Raw genomic sequence first — 13,960 nt, forward strand, 5'->3', positions numbered from 1 at the left:
ATTAGTAGCAGGCAGTTTTTTCCCCGCCAGACTGAAGCATAATTCATCCCCCTCACCCAGAATAACAAATGGTCGGTCAATTATCCATACATGCACAAAGAAAGCCCGTGAAGATCCGGGTTAGAGTTGGTCTTCAGCAACCAATGCTTGTAGTAAGTGGGATCTAACGGGATCGGGTGGTTAGGTTCGCTGACTTTGTTGATGCATGTCATCGTATCCCAATTGGGTATATCGATGTTCATGATGTCAATCACTGGATTGTTTGGTCCAGACTCGATAACTTACAGACCGCAGTTACATATCAATAATATTGCTGAGTGCAGTCTTAAACAACGAACAAACATGTAAAAAAATATCCTATCTGAGGGCATGTATGTAACTTATACAACACTTTAATGTGATCATTAAACACAATGCACGATATAGCACAGACACAAAAAATATCGTTTATAGAGCCAAGCAACTACATTTAAATTGAAAAGGGGCCCCAGTGGGATGGGAGATTCAGAACCTGTGGAAATCTAGACTGCTTCAATTACAGTTGTAGCATTGCAGTAAGGGCTTGGCAAAAGGGAACACAATATGGTTTGGGATCTGGATACAGCAGATCAGCTCTCTAAGAAGTTGAGCAGTCTCAGATAAAAGATCTGCATACGGTCAACAAGTCCAGTTGGGCAGGATTGACCAGGTACCAGTCGAAGTGGATGGTGATTGCCATGTACATGTATGTAACACTGATTTATTCACACTATATATCCCACTGAGACGCGAGACCTGTCCATCAGTTGTAAAATAGTCACACAGCTCGTCTCTGAAATCTGCCGCCATGTCAGAGCTGTGTCACCCACCCTGATTTGAGATATTCCACCTGAGTTTCTCTGAGCCTCCGTTCACCATGTACCAGATTAGAAGTTTCAACATCGTCAATATCAGATGTGCCCGGTGGAGAGTATACTGGTCTGGATGTTTCCAAGTGTCGAACACATGATGCAGGCGCCACCTTCATCTCCACGCGAGGTTGTAAACTCATGGGACGTTTGAAAACTTCAACCCCCTGCTTAAATTTCAAAAATACTTTTAATAAGTCGTCTAACTCCTTAACACGTATCAACACTGCCCGGGGACAGAATGCCCATAGTGACAGTCGGTCATATATCGTTATATTCCAATCTGTTGTGTCGTAAAAAACATCTGTTTGAAATTCTTTCACACAAAATCCGCGTCATTGATTGTAAACGCCTTGTCCTCTATATACTGTTTGTGTCGTCTGCTTGGACAGGTCTTCAGTTCAGTGTTTAAACACACGCCCCTGAAGAACGCGAGGACAAGCAGCATCAGCAGCAGACACACAGACAGACACGCGATGAGCATCCAGATCCCGGGGACCAGGCGGAGGGCCTCGATCTCGTCTGAGGGTGAACAAGACGGATCTAAAAGAAATGTAAACGACATAAATACATAATTTAAAGTTTGTCTAAACTGTTATTCTGATTAAATTGCCTGCATTAAAATAAGAAACTCATGCATGAGATATATTCACTATCGGTGTGGGGAATCGAACCCATATTTGTCGCGTAGCGAACGAAAGGTTTAACGTCTGGGCTATCTCACCAACTCAGGCAGCAAAGTGCAGTGATATTATAGCATAGCTCTGAGGCTTATAACTTTACATGCAATGGTATTACCGTATATATGTTAATATATATTATTTAAAATGTTGATTTGCAATTTATGGTCAAAATGAAGTTTCAGTTAAGTGATTAAGTTTTCATTGTTTATCTTCCTATATGTAAATACCTTGACAAACAGGTTGCCACTCGTCTGCCATACCCCGTCCAGTACTCACGTACACCCCACACTAGGCCCAGATACACCGGCAGTCTTCACCGACCTGCAACCTTAACGACCTGGAGTAACTCTGAAAGTATATTTTCATCAGCAATTCAATCTTCACTGGGTGGTGTTGTTTTAATATATATATTGTATTTGTCCATGTTTTGTTGAGAAGTACATTTCGGATGAGTGAGTTAATTGTGTCTTACGCCGATTTTAGCAATATTCCAGCAATATCACGGTGGGGGACACCAGAAATGGGCCTCACACATTGTACACATGTCGGGAATCGAACCCGGTCTTAGGCGTGACGAGCGAACGCTTTAACCACTAGACTACCCGACCACTCCCACATCTCGGATTAAAAAAGGGATGTGAAAGAGATCCTAGTGGAAGTGATGGGGCGGTATGTTCATGGCAATTATGAACTGGCGGTCACGCACCGGGAATATTAACATCTTATATAAGATAGCTACGCGATAAATAACCAAGAACAAGAACGAAGTATGGTTTATTTAAGAAATAAACGACGAGTGGGAGTTGTTTATCGTACAATAAAACACTGTTTAAAAGCTTGTACATTATAGTAACATCCTTAAAGAGGCTGTATATAATATTGATATCTCATAAAAGAAATAATCGACTCGTGGTCGTTGATTATCGTACAATAAAACACTGCAGGGAGAATAAACAGCTCGGGGCTGCGTCCATCATGGTTTATTCTCCGTTCAGTGTTTATTGTACGATAAACAACTCCCACTAGTCGTTCATATCTTAAATATAGGAGCAGTACATCCTCAACGCGTAATAGTTCAGCTAATAATTAAACTACATTCAATTTCTCAGATTATTTAACTGGCTTCTTGCATGTATCGTTCCAAGCCGAAAAGCTTCGTAACTTTTTTTACCTAACGAGTTTGTTGTATTCAGACTGAAAATAATTGAAAAATTCTATATTTGATGGCCAATAATGATAATTAGGGATAAACTAAACTTTGAACACCAAGAGAATATTGTATGATTCTTATATATCGCCGGTAATATGTCTACGCCTACCAGTCTGAATGTAATATAACTACTGGGGAAAAAGAAGTTTGATTTGTCCGAAAATTTACAAACTGTAACAAAACGTTTCTAGGCTGACAACAGTCGCCGAAACACTGCAAATCTAAGGTCCAAAACACAACTCGGTATCGATACCGGTATCAAATACATCTCCATCGAATAACCATTTCTTGTTGGTTTCATTTTTAGCCACCATCAAACATGGGTGTATACTTACTTTAGCCCGGTAGTTTATATGAAGTAGCACGTAAGCAACGCAATTCGATGGTTATTAATATTACTTACCTTTCATAAACAATATTTATATGTAGCACGCGGTCTTTACTTAGTACGAGGACCTGGGATCTCCCAAGGCCAGTCAGTCATTTAAGCTTTGAGCATGAACTGATACATGGAGGCTAGCGCATTATGAGTGCACATTATTATAATTATTATTATTATTTCCTCCCCATGCAGATCCGGGTTAGGATTGGTCTTCAGCAACCCATGCATATGTCGTAAGAGGCGATTAACGGGGTCTGGTGGTCAGTCTCGGTGACTTGGTTGATGCGCGTCATCGTATCCCAATTGCGTACATCGATGCTCATGATGTCAATCACTGGCTTTTCTGGTGCAGACTCGATTTGTTTACAGGCCGCCGGGCCGTAGCTGGAATATTGCTGCTGAGTACGACGTTAAACATCAAACAAACAAATATACATATATCCGGCAAACTTTGTCCTGGTTGTTGTAGAGGTCTAAAAAAAAAATTGTTTTATCCAAAATAGATCATGAATGTAGGGAGAACATTCTGTTGTTTCGCTGACCTACATGGTTTATCGGTTGACAAATTAAAGAGGAAATAAAGTCTTCAATACAGACAAACCTCGTGTTTCCCCATGTTTGCCGCATATTTCACTTTTCTAAGTTCTCACTGACCCACTGATAAACAAGTACGTTTATACAGCTAAAAGGACGTAAGATAAGGGCGTTTTGGGGCCCACTGGTATACAACTTATCTGACATGTTAAACAAGGTTTTTTCTCTCCTACACTTGCGACCGCATCCTTTGTCTAGTGGTAGAGCGCCGGGGTTCGACCCGCATCACACCAAATGACGTTAAAAGATGGTACTTGTTACCCTGCCTGGCACTCGGCATTAAGAGGCTAAAACAAGGACTGGTCGGAACTGTGGCTGAGTGGGATATTCATGTTAAACTGCAGCATGGTATCTCAGTGAGCTAGCACTATAAATCGGCATCAGTCCGGACTAGTACAAGCAGATACACACACACACGCACACACGCACGCACGCACGCACACGCACGCGTGTTTGCACATCGCTATATAAGTGCAATAATCTTCGACGCGACGTTAAACCCCATTTCCCCTCACCTTTCCCAGGTGAGTCAGGTCATGGAGCCAACCGATCCTCCTTTTAGTCATATCTTACGACAATCATGGGGCGATTTCTCAAATGACAAGACACTAATCAATTAGCAAAAATTCAGATCGATTTACCTGAACACAATTGGAAACTGTCGTCTGCTGTTCCCTCCATATATTGAAACAAAACAATCAAATTGCACGTGCATCCAAGTATGTGTTGTCCGGGCAACGAGTGACGTCGCGTGTGCAACCGTATATCTGTAATATTACGACACCCTGCACAAGGAATATTGTCAACATGTATAGCTAACAATGTAAACACGTGGTTTTATGCCTGATGACGGGACTGTCAGGGACAGAAATAGAACCAGCTGAGATAGGATTTAAAAATGTGCACAGAGTGTGTGTCACCGATATTTCCGGTCTGATACATGTGTACTGACAGGTTTGTCAACAAAGGCTATCAGTGCGTTGTAGAAGGATTGCTGACACAGGCTGACCCAGTAATTCTTACGTAATTAATCTGTATTACACGGATAGAGGGGAGATTTGAATGTGTTCGTCACTGAATTTTGTGAGTGTATATTGTTCATCGCCTTATTCAGTAATATTTCGGATTTATCATGTCATAATTCTTTTATTTGAAGTTTACACGATATACAGCTTTTCGATTGGAAAAGAGGCCGGTCACATGACCGCGAAACTGACGTTTCTAAGCGTATGAACGACACAATTTATTCTTGAAATGACGTAAACACTGACGGACTACTTCCACAATCCTGGGGAAACCCCTGGGAATTCCCTTGAACGAATACATACATAAGCGTTGTTTCTGATCATTTCAATCTCATTAAAATCAGATCTGAGGACATCCCATTACGGGTGACGTCAGAACGACCTTTCATCTGACCAATCAAAGCGTCGCTTACTAGATCATGAAAGTGACAGTCGGAATTTATTTTTTTAAATCATGCAACCTCGAAAAGGTTAACACGGGGTATTCCGAACGACAGTTACGGCCCATACGACTGATTCCGTCAAAAGTATCGTCTATCTCTCGTTTCCGTGGGATAAACATTTGAACGGAGGAGGCGTTGCACAGTTCGTAAGAGATTCCGGAATGTTCGTTTGTTCAGTTTTCAAAACTGTGTCAACATATTTTTCAAGCGTAGTCTGAAATGGAAGTCGCCAGGTTGAAACGAGTACCGTAGAGCTCGAGAAAGCTGCTTTCTAATTGGCTGATGTCGACTTCTTGTTAGTCGTTTCAGTGGTCGGTCAAAGTTCGCGAAAGGTCGTCCTGACGTGACCCTTAATGGGATGCCCTCAGATCTTTGTTTAGCGCCAACAAGAACTCGGATCTGATTTTAATGAGATTGTGATCATTTAGACAATTTAATCTTAAACTCAGCTTTTTAGCATACGTTGAAAAACGTCAGAGAGATTGACTGCATGATCGTTCACGAATATCCATCCTCGCTACGACCCATCCTGGTGAACAAAACGTAGAACACATCCACTATCGTAGTATCGACTCCATCTATGTCTTGACTGACAATTACAGTCGACAGCAATCCAAGAAGCTACCTTAGTATTTATTTGAAACATCGTTATTCTTACCTTTCAGTGATCGGCCAACTGATCAAGTATGGTTCACACATGTAACCGCCACAGGTTCATTAACAACTTCGAGCGATGTTATCAGTTTCTCATTCTTCTAGTGGGCGATGTTATTGGCTATTGGCTACTCATATTAATTAGTGTCAGGACCTGCGCGGATCCGGGGTTGAATAGGTCTTCAGCAACCCATGCTTGCTGTAAAAAGCGACTCGGCTTGTCCTCAGAGGCGACTAACGGGATCGGGTGGTCAGGCTCGCTGACTTGGTTGATACATGTCATTGATCCCAATTGCGTGGATCGATGCTCATGATGTCAATCACTAGATTGTCTGGTGCAGACTCGATTATATACAGACCGCCGTCATATAGCTGGACCATTGCTGAGTGCGGCGTTTAACAACAAACAAACAAAACTAATTAGTGTCAGATTCGCAATTACTATAAAAAGGATATCCTTCTTTCTGACTGACTGATATGGATCTGGATCTTCTAGTGAGCGATGTTATTGGTTATGTTACTCATATTAATTAGTGTCTGATTCATAATTGCTATAAAAAGAACATCTGTTTTGTCTGACTGATCTGGAAGTTTTACAGGCGTTCGCACAACTAGGCCCTTGCCTATAATCAGCGTTTGCTAATTTTTTCAAAATTGTATAAAAGCAGACAAAAATGGCCATACCTTTGCCATATCAAGACTCACATTCTAAACTTCATGGGGAACGATAATCCTAGAACATAATAGACCAGCTAGTGAGAGGTCACTATTGAGGACTTTGAGAGACCTGTCATTTTCAAGCGTATTACCAACTGTACAATTTGAGTCTTTATTGAGAGTCTTGGCATGTGCATTAGGACCACAATGCTCGAGGCGATATCTAATTGAGAGAACCTCATTTCTCCGTTTGTTTCCAGATATTAATGTTTGTCAGCCCAAGACAGCGAAACGCCTGTAAAATGTTCATGGATGCATCAGTTAGCCGGGCTCCAGCCTGTCTCGTGTAGTGCGCATGATCAGAAAGGCATGTTTGTGGCATCTTTAGTCAGATGATTTCCTTCTATTTAGTAGACACATCAGTAGATGATTCATTATATGGTGGGAATTATATCGCTAGCTTATACATTACATTGCTCTTAGCGGTGGCATTTTCAGTAATTCTAGCCAACAATAAAATGTCGCCCTCAATTTGGTGGACAATACGTCTTTGACACTCACTAAGATATATGTTCATTGCTGTTCCGACATACCAGAGTGAGTAACCTATAAAGCCAAGTCTACACTTTTGCCGCTGTCATAGAGCTGGAATGCTGAACACGGCGTTTAACAAACTTTCTCATCTCGTATGACATATGACATGTGTAAGGGCCTTTGAGTTTGAGAACATTCTTTATCGTTATATTACATTTTTCATGTTGGAACGAGATTTTAATAAGACAGCCTCATGTTTTAGATCCTTACCATTTCCGTACGGGGTTAAAGCAGCCCCCCCAGCAACAAATGCTGGTCTGCGACTTGGATAGGATACTCAGGATCAGTGACGTTGTTGATGACGTCGTACACTGACGGCGTGGGTCGTGTTCATAATACCAGTCACATGTTTGTCTGGTCCAGACACGATTGCTTGCGGCCCGCCGTAATATAGCTGGAATATTGCTGAGTGCGGCGTAAAACAACAAACAAAAAATACATAAGAAAGGCGTGCACTCTCCAAGTCTGAGAAGGCACTTTATACTTATCAGTATGTAATAATACCAATCATGTATATTCACACTGTTATGTCTTCTGATAGTAAACCTGATATTTTACGTTACACTGCCTCAACGTGTGCGTGCGTGCTATTCCGGTTTTATAGAGCCAGACCACTAACATACCCTGCCACAAATTAACAGGTACTCAACTCAGAAAAGAAGTACCGTATTCGACGTAATAAGCGCCCGGCTCTAATAAGCGCCCACAGCGTTATTTGCTAATATAATGGTTAGTGAACAATCCCAGTTGGCACCCTTTCCGTTTGATCAATGTACACAAGACTTATTTATTCGTGTATAATACGCACTCATTTGTTATATGCATTATGCACCCTTAATAATGGGCAATTGAATTCTCGAAAATATATCTATCGTGTATAATACACACAGATTCTTCTTTCATATCATTTCAGGCTGTCCGCATAAACCAAAAAATTTACAATCGTTTTTAATCTCACCAAAATTATATTCTAATAAGAGCACCCTATTTTTAATTTTGAGATCGCCCTGGGCGCTTATTACTTCGAATACGGTATACCGATTCCGAGCCGACCAGTCCTTGTTTGAGCCCTTTAATGCCCAGCTCCAGCCTAGGTAACAATAAGTACCATCCTTTGGTATGACGCCGCTGGGAATCGAACCCCGGACATTCCGCTCCCTGGGCAGAAGCTCTTTCCACTAGACCACGGAAGCGGTCAGATGGTATCAGGGATGAAAGCATATAGATACAGGTTTAAGTGTCTGAAAAATGACGGATATTTTCAGACGTTGTATTAATTCAGGAATGCACACGTGAAATGTCTTGTGAGTGAACGACATGGTGAAGCACCTTGAAGTAGGATCTGGCATTGATATGTCACAATCATGACCTACTTTCAGTGAATGTTTGATGCCATTTTGGCGTACATTGCAGTTACATCACGGCTTGACGGTGATATGGTGTTCACAAATAAAGAATCATAATCAGGATTTAAACTAACGACTAGCGGATCCTTTGATGGATAAGAGGCGACCTGCGCGACCATTTGACAATTTGATTAATTGTTTATGAGTTTGGCTGAACGCCTATCTAACTCGGTTAAATGTCGTTGTGTCGGAAATACGTGAGGGGAATCCGAAGTAATGAAGGTCTGGGACGTGTACCACTTTGGTGAAACCCGCGGGAATGGTGCCAACAAACGTAGAAACACCAGGGCAACCATACGTTCTGGCACGCCTAAGGGACGCAACTCTGCACACTTAATTGCGGCGGACCCGTGAAGATGCGGGTTATAATAGGTCTTCAGCAACCCATGCTGGCCGTAAAAGGGAACTTTGCTTGTAAGAGGCGACTAACGGGATCGGGTGTTCAGGCTCGCTGACTTAGTTGATGCATGTCATCATATCCCAAGTCCGAAGATCGATGCTCATGATGTCACTCACTGGATTGTCTGGTCCAGACTCGATTATTTACAGGCCGCCGTCAATATTACTGAGTGCGGCGTTAAACAAGCAAACCACTTCAAGGGTAGGTAGTGCACCACTGACTGCTGCGATAGTTGGGTGTATATTAGCCTGTATCATCGTGTAGTATTTACCAATTGAAGTAATCTATTACAAACATTTTCAGCAGCGTGTAACACCGATACTCTCAGTACATGGTCCAGTGTAACGATGTGACGCTTGCTGGTGTTGGTTATAACGGAGTGTATGCATTATATAAGCATGTCAGCTTTGATTTGGTTCAAGGTACTCCTCTTTCTTGTCGAGGTTTTTCAACATACAGCTGATGTGCAAAGTAATTCCACAGTTGCGCATTTAAAGTGGTGTATCCTCTGTATTATAGAACCTTTGGGACAAGCCAGAGATTCCAGTCATGTCAATACTACTTCTGGTTGTACATTCAATGAAAACCTGTGAATAATCACGTTTACTGTAACGTATTTTGTGTGGGTCTTTTTATCATGTGAAATATGGTTCTTTATAAGATGTTTTCTGTGTTATTATTGATCACCAATCAAGTGAAGCAACCAGGTTTGTGTAAATATCCTGGTGTTGAAACGTTCTTGCACTGTATTGACATTCTATGCGGACTTCATATTTTGGGTTATCTCCCTTTGACCACAAACCTGATTGAGAGTAGATTTTCAAATTGTACAATGGGAAAATGGTTATCTGCAGACAGAAACTCACATTACTTTTACAACAAAGGTACCTGGTCTAAAATCCTTAATGGTGCTTAGAGATGTGAAATGGTGGGATGATAGTTTGTTCAGAAACAACATCAACAGCAGCATAGAAGCTGTAGTTTCACTGTCTGTTGCTTGTGCAGATATGTTAGTATTCTTCTTATGGGAATGCATGTGTGCTGTCCTTGTTTGGTTGGCTAAAACATTTTAACAAGCTTTTTTCTTGTAATTCTTTTGAAACTCTTGATTGTTCAATTTGTTTGTTTTGTTGCTAAATGCCAAACTCAGCAATATTCCAACTATATGGTGGCCTGCAAATATGGGGAGCCAAGCCCAGACAATCCAGTGATTGATATTGCGAGCTATGACCCATGCTGTGTGGGCAGAATGACACACCATCAACCGAGTCACCAAGCTGACCACCCAATCCAATTGGTCACCTCTAACCACCAGTATATGTTGCTCGGGACCTATTCCGAACCGACCGCCTCCGTGGTCTTGTGGTAGAGCGTCCGCCCGGAGAGCGGAAGGTCCAGGGTTCGATCCCGGGCCGCGTCATACAAAAAGACGTTAAAAGATTGTACTTGTTGTTACCCTGTCTGGCGCTCGGCATTAAGGGGCTAAAACAAGGACTGGTCGGCTCGGAGTCAGTATACTGTGTCTGAGTGGGGTATTCATGTTAAACTGCGGCATGGTATCTCAGTGAGCTAGCACTATAAATCGGCATCAGTCCGGACTAGTACAAGCAGCCACACACACACATACACGTGCATGCACGTCGCTATATAAGTGCAATAATCTTGGACGCGACGTTAAACCCAATTTCACCTCACTATTCCGAACCAGAATCCCCTCACAGTTTGTTCTATTTGCAACCCCAAGTATGTAGTTGTATTTGATTTAGACATTCATATTAAATGGTTGTGGGTATATTTGGCATAAATTCTTCACTTTTTCATTTGCAGTCCATGGTGACTTCATGAACTGGGCCCTGTCCACAAACGGAACTCTCTGACAGTCAAAGTACTAAGATTGCTTTGTGAAATGACACCTGGACACTATAGTGTATGTTTGTGTTCCCTTCTTTCAACCATGTATAGGTGGCTACTGTCACAAACAAAAATGATGTAAATTTGTATTTTCAATTAAAATATTCACTCTACTTTAAGATGACCTATGGTCTTTAGCTACGGGTATAGCTCAATAATGTTTAAAATTTCAAGCGATAATGTCATCAATTTAATACAAGGCCGAAACGACAATGTCTAGATCCAGATTGTGGTGGCTACAGTTTCTCTCCGCACAACCTGGTCTTTTTCACACAGAAAAGTGAGCAAATCTGCAATATATATTTTCTTCTTATTATCTGTATTGAACCTATTTCATTGCAATGGGCTTCACTAAATCACAGATGATAGAAATCAGACCAGTTTGAGGATTGTACATCTGATGCAAATTAAACCAGGATACTGTTCCCCAGCAACAACCTTGGTTTTACAATTATATTTCCTATACTGTACATTTTAACATCATCTTACTTAAGGAAGAAAATTAATGGATGTCAACTTCTTTTTTATGAGGAACAGAATGTTTCGGAGTATGTGCTTACTCCATCAGGTGAAATGACATCACCAGATGAAGCAGTAAACTTATTCTCCGAAACGGTGTGTTCCTCATAAAAAAGAAGTTGACATCCATAAATTCTCTTCCTTATGTGTATCACTTCTAAATGCCTTTCAAAGACTTGATCAACTTACTCACTTACATTGTCATTTCGTCTGTGTTAAATTAGTGCCAAAATAGATTTGTGGGCCTGACCCTGGCCTAGATCCCCAAAGCAACCTGAGCAGAGATTATGGTAAGACTTTGTTAGAATATGAGAGCTGTGGTTGTCAAAGCCAAAAACACTACACAGAACTCTTGTTCCATACAGCAGTCTATGACATGACTATGGCAGTCTATGACATGACTATGGCAAATCTATGGTCATATGAAATACGCTATGCTTGTGTCATATTTTCTAAATGGAATGGATCCTGTATACATTGTCTCCTCCTGTGAATAATGAGGAAAGGACAGTAAAGTCAATGTTTAGTATGTGGATGTGAGGGATCTCACCAATGATTTACCATGTCTGTTGTTCATCAACTTCAGTTTGTCATCGTGAGGTCTAGGTCTGATGTATACATGAAGATTTGGTAATGTTGTATCGAAGACATAGAACATATATATGTCTGGTGATCTACATAATCGGAGCAGGCAATGCTCAAATACAGTTGTCTTGAATGAATCTTTCAATCATGTTTTCGTCCTAGCTCCTATTGCCAGTGTCTCGTATGACAAATTCAGAATAAGGATTTGACGTCCCAAGTGGGTTCAGTTCGTGGTCAAAGGGAACATGCCTTTTGATTTGGGTAGACTCTAATAATGTTCACATATTTTGTAATTGAGTCAACAGAATTTGTGTGTTGGAAAGTGTGTGAATGTAGAATCTGTAATGTTTGATAATGCATGTGCATTCATTATGTCTGAAGCAGCAAGTTAATGGCTATTACATCTATATCTCCATACACTGCCACCAGCAGAATACATCAACCGGACGTTCAGGCTTAATTACATCTGTGCCTTTTGTATTATCAAATCAGAATGAAGCGACTATACATTAAGAAAAAAGGTTTATGGGTGTGAAAACACTTTTCCCTAAACAATTTATTTATTTATCTATTAGGGTCAGCACATTTAATTAGATTTTTATTTTTTTATTGATACCGTCATCATATTTAATTAGATTGATTTATTCTTATTGATAACAATTTTAACAGATTACCTGAACATTTTGACATGTTTAGTGAGTCATAATGGTCTGTCAACATAACAATGTATGCATATTTTCCACGTCAATAAAAAGGTTAGTATATTCTGCAGAATTAAAGAATAAAAATGCTCCAGATTTCCCCCTTTTGCTTTAGGTTTGGCAGAAATCGCAATAGGAGAGAAAAACTGAATGAGAAAAACTGGTCCTCTTGTGATGACTTCTGTTTACCTTAATGTTTACTGTGAAAGCAACTGGCTACCCAAGAGGCAAATTTTTTAGTTTTTATGAGAAGAAACTAAAAAGTAGCCATCAATTATTTTCCCTTCTGTCGATAGTCCCTGACAAGAATGAAACTGACTCACATTCTTTCTGTTTCCCCAAAGAGTACCTACAAGGCAGTCTGGTCTGATTCATTTGCACTGGCTTAAGTCTTCTCACACTCAATAAGCTATATCAGCACACTTCATTATCATTCTGAGGCTTAAAGTTTGTACTGGATATATTTCTTTCCATAGCTCTAGAATTTTTACCCACCATTAGGTTTTCTTAATTTCTTTCAACATTGTATTATAAATACTCTAAAATAAATTCTGGTCAGAAGTCTTACATTGTGGGTTCTAGTTTTTAAAATTCAGTGTTCTATAGACTATTTTTTCCACATATATAGAAGTTCTTTTTTAACTTATGTCTTAAATATCTTTTAACATTGAATAATAATTATTCTGAATAATTAATTACTAGATTTAGCTACATCTTTAATTTTGGATTAAAAAGAATATTATATATAAATTATTTCAGTGTTTCACATATTTTCACATATAAATAGAATATTTACCCTGAAACATCTGGTTAGTAGCAAGTGTACACTAGATTTGCTGAGAATGGCCGTGTATGGTGGCGGCGACGGCGGCAGTGGCCTGCCAGGGTGATGATGGCTGCTGTATGGCAGTGGACAGAGATTCACATCATGCAATGGTGGTATCATGCAGTAACACTCCTTCCTTGCATGGCCGACTTTAACAACCATGACAACAGAAGTAAATCACTCACAACACATTGCATACTGCAGCTTATCAACCAATTCATTTTACAATCGAAGAGCTTAACTACAAAAACATGAACAGCTTTGATTTCATTGTACGCTCAGGCCAATTTGTCTTCTGGCTTAATGAAGTTGAACCAAAAGTATTTGTTTTTATAATACATAATTAAGGAATGGGTGTTTAATGAAATATATGCTCACAAGAATATTTCTTGGTGAACATGTTACGACTTTCGTTTCTGAAGAATTTAATCCCACTTAAATAAAGAAATTGTTGTGGAATAGTTGTACTTTCATTTCTTAAGA

At 40.3% G+C, this 13,960-nt stretch overlaps 1 long non-coding RNA gene across 1 annotated transcript; it reads right to left on the reverse strand.

Moving 5' to 3' along the window:
- Nucleotides 1-430: 430 nt before the first annotated feature.
- Nucleotides 431-4,599, reverse strand: LOC124150853. The gene is made up of 3 exons (XR_006863285.2): nucleotides 4,398-4,599; nucleotides 1,798-1,918; nucleotides 431-1,430 (listed from the first exon to the last, which is right to left on the reverse strand). It is a non-coding gene; the product is annotated as an uncharacterized LOC124150853 (long non-coding RNA).
- Nucleotides 4,600-13,960: the final 9,361 nt, after the last annotated feature.

The sequence above is a fragment of the Haliotis rufescens genome, unplaced genomic scaffold (genome assembly GCF_023055435.1).
Source record: "Haliotis rufescens isolate VD_foot unplaced genomic scaffold, xgHalRufe1.0.p SCAF_11, whole genome shotgun sequence".
NCBI lineage: Eukaryota > Metazoa > Mollusca > Gastropoda > Lepetellida > Haliotidae > Haliotis > Haliotis rufescens.